Here is a 4,043-nt window from a genome sequence, read left to right as displayed (position 1 = left end):
ATGCTGAATATCCCCGAGAACTACGTTAAGGGTACATGTGTCTGTGGAGTGCTCAGCCACTTGCATGTTAATTTCATGAGCAGGCTGTTCTGTTGATCGGATCAACTGGAACCCTCGACGTCGTAAGTGACGGAGTGCCAACAACAGTGTGGTTAAATAGCCTGGGAATGTATTTTCATAAATGAAAGATAACATTGCAGTTATTATATTACAAATCATCGTCATTTAACGTCTGTTTTCCATGTTGGCATGGATTGGACAGTTTGACAGATGCTTGTAAGCCAGGGGACTGTGCCAAGCTCTACTGTACTGTATGATTTCTATGGCTAGATGTCCTTCCTAATGCCAACCACTTTAGAGAGTGTACTGAGTGCCTTTTATGCGGCACCATCACCAGCAAAGTCACCAAGTAACTTGCAAGGCAAGACCCCCTCAACTGAGTGGGGAGTGATATTGAGCAAGATAACTTTTTACCAGGTGATGAAAGGTTAGGGTATAATAGAGGGATAGAAATATGTGTCTTTCAGTAGAGGAGATACATGGCCACCCCATGTAAAAAAAATGAAAGAAGAGAGAGAGGCAAGATGTGTTGGAGGTGAACCCTCAAGTTACAGAGAGAAAAAATATATATCCCCAGTCTTCCATACATTCTTTCATATATCTTATGGTGTAAACTTATGAATGTATTCTATCAAAGTAATGATTCTCATGTTGGTAAGATGTATATAATTCTCTCATTTTCTTTATAGTATGATTCTTTCAAACCTGATGATTAAATTGAATGTTAGTTTGCAAGCTTCAATATAACTCAGTTGTTTATATAAATTCAAAGTGGATTATGTGATTTATGAATCATCCTCATGACTGGTCTTATCTTGATTCTGTATGCTTATATGTGCTGGACATATCTGCTATACAAGATATCACATTTTCTGTCTTTTGTTATCTTGAGTATTGATCCTATTATCCTTTGTGAATATGCTTAATAACCTGAAATTTAAATAAAGCTGGTTTACTTAAATTATTCTCCTTTTCTTTTATATATAGAACATCTAACCAATGCTTTTACTAACACAGCTGTTTACTTTGAATCTATATAATTTGTTGAAATTATTTGATACCAAATCCTAGATATTAGATGTTAGGCAGTGAATCATATATGCTAATGATTGTGATTATCTTATGAAGATCTGTTGTAACTAGAGACAGTCTGAGGAGTATATATTTCTCAGTTAGATGCAGTTTGAATGTGTACAGAAACTTACATGTAACACTCTTGTTTCTACAATACAAAGGCACAAAAACTAACAAGGAAATAATATTATGTCTCACCCTCTGTAATTTTGGACAATATGTAATTTAAGCACTCAAAGTCTACAAATACTATGCCTCATAATATCAGACGATCTGTCCTGATAACATCATAAACATATCTAGAATTGCACCGCAAAGCATAGACTTCTTCTTCAGAAAATGCTTCATGGCTCATCTACCTAGTGTTCATAATTTTTCTATCGTCTTGGCTCAACAGCCCTCACCGTTTGTTTTTACTGTCTTGTTCTCACTGTCCTGTTCTTGTTAACACTTTCACCCTCCGCAAAAACTCCCAAATTTTATTTAATTTGCTTTGCGGGAAGGACTGTTCCAACGAAGTCGCGTATTGTCCTTGCTTTCGAAATGCAGAGTAGATGAAGTAGGGACAACTGACGAAGGGGTATACTCTTTATGTTGCATGTCTTGTTTCTCTGTTTGTTTGTTTTCGTTGTTTGAAAAAAGTTCGTTTTCTATGTTTTCGTTTCTCATTGTTTAATGTTTTTTTTTTTTTATGTCCTGTACCTATATATGCAGGCAACCACTAAAGACAAACAGCCAGAGGGAAAAAGAAGGTTACAACCAGCCAACTATGCAACACAACTTTCCTCGACTCTATAACTTTCACTAGCTCACTTTCTTTTCTCTTACTACATCGTGCTATCACTACCTATGGTTTAAGAACATGTACACACACACACAAGCCGAAATTAACTCTTTTTTTTTTACCTCGCATGCTTTTCCATTTACTAATTATACATACTAACCTTTCGTGGTTTGGAATATATACAAAGTAACGGTAAATAAATATTTCTTTACAACTTCGATCACTGTTCTTGTTTCATCTTACAAATGGCAAACAACGTATACTATTGCCGTTACATTGGTAACTCAGACTAGAAAGAACTACTTCCTTCTGACGCGACAAGAGCCGTTGCATATCGTTACAACTACCATAACAGGCATCATTACACTGGTGACCACTGGTTCCACCATAACCATACCGTTACAATCGGAGACCCTCGACTGCAACAGAGAACTAACCGTCACGCACACACACACATTGTAGAACTAGCGTGTGCACCTGTCCTTTGGACAGTTTAAGTTGCTCTGGTGGTATTTTCTCACCAAATAATTGAATTACCAAGAAGTTTTATGAGTAGCATGGCAATCTATGTTTCCGATCAACCTAGGAACGGAAAATCAGATTGAAGGTTGATTATTGTGGAGGTTGTTGCACTTTAATGAGCACTGAACATATAAGTTTGCAAGCGATGCAAAGCAGAGCTACTGAAGTGTTTTGGGAGTAGATTACAGATAATGACTACAAAATATAGTTGTTCTGCATGAAAGTGAAATTTCTTGTGAAAAGCAGCCACATGAATCGTGTAATGAAATTGAAGGAAGATGTTGAAACTTCCCCTCTGCGAGTTTATTTTTTTCAACAGCAAAGGGAGTTATTTTTTCGGAGCAATAAGCTAATAAAAGTCCCTTTATTCTGTCTTCCCACATAGCCTGTGCATAAACTAACAGCGAATGCTGCATAAAGTTAAATTGGTATGGAGCTTTCTGAAAGATACATATAGCTTTCGCTAGTGGAAGCAAAACTCTTATTTAAAGGATGAATCATATGTGATTGTTTAAAAAAAGGCTAGAACGACAATGCTAAAATATATTTGAAACAATGGACAACAGTCGAAGTTTACCAAATAAGCATCCTTAAAGTGAAACAACGCATTGGTAGGTAAACAAAGGTATCAACAGATAGAAGAGACCATCACCTTTCAGGTAACTCAGAATAGATAAAGGTAAGCTTATTAAAGTTTAATGCAGTTTAAATATGGAGATGAGATTGTTTGGTATTGGACATTCATCATGTACAGTGTTCCTAGTCAATTTAATAACTGTAGCAGGTGGACAGTCGGAATAAATAAATTGACAAAATCCTTTCACTTTTATAAAGAGATTCAAAAAGTATGGAAGACCCTACATACAAAGCAAATTAAATGAAATTTGTGATTTTTTTTCACTCCCACTCCCCAATCCTGTCCTCTTGGCCCTGTGCCACTGTATCATTGCTTTCCGCTTGCCTCCGACCTGCCTCCACCTGCACACAACCCCATTATATAATATACCTAGCTCTCACTCCCCAATCATGTTCCTCTGTGTCATTGCTATCTGGTATCCCCCCACCCCCACTCCATACATACCCAGGTCTTTCGCCACCTACTTGCACTCTTTAATCACACACCCTTCGCAATATCTTGCCACTTATATTATGGCATTGCCATAATATAATATACCTCAATGGTATGCCCTGGCACTTGCCACCATCTATATCTCTCTCTTTCTTTACTCCACCATCCTATTTATATTCTGATCCCTGCCACCATCTCTATCCTGCTGTCTCCCACTCTCTCTCATCTTCCCCTGCACCTCCTTCAGGTTACGTAACCGTGTATTTCCTTTGCGGTAGCACACCTCTTTCTATCTTCATTCCTGATCTTTCTCTCGCCGGCCGGGTAACCTTCTACTTCCTCTACAGCAAGACACCTGTATCTGTCTCACTATAACCTTTTCATCATCCAACAGAAGATCACCTCCTCCAATGCCTCCTCCCCTCATGGCAGACCGTAGTCTAATAACTGCAACAAGTAAAAAAGGAAAAAAAATTCTAGGATCGATACGTTCTACTAAAGATTCTTCAAGATGGTACCCCATGGCCACAATCT

At 37.8% G+C, this 4,043-nt stretch overlaps 1 protein-coding gene across 1 annotated transcript in view; it reads left to right on the top strand.

Annotated features, from left to right (window-relative positions):
* LOC128248700 (uncharacterized) overlaps positions 1-1,021 on the top strand; it is a 7,492-nt gene extending 6,471 nt beyond the window's left edge. The window contains exon 3 of the transcript XR_016243062.1: positions 84-1,021. The gene's annotated coding sequence lies outside the window, so the exon portion shown is untranslated. The remainder of the gene's footprint in view (positions 1-83) is intronic.
* The last annotated feature ends 3,022 nt before the right edge of the window (positions 1,022-4,043 follow it).

This window comes from Octopus bimaculoides, chromosome 9, assembly GCF_046866305.1.
Source record: "Octopus bimaculoides isolate indiv1 chromosome 9, ASM4686630v1, whole genome shotgun sequence".
NCBI lineage: Eukaryota > Metazoa > Mollusca > Cephalopoda > Octopoda > Octopodidae > Octopus > Octopus bimaculoides.
This window is presented reverse-complemented; position numbering and strand designations above follow the sequence as displayed.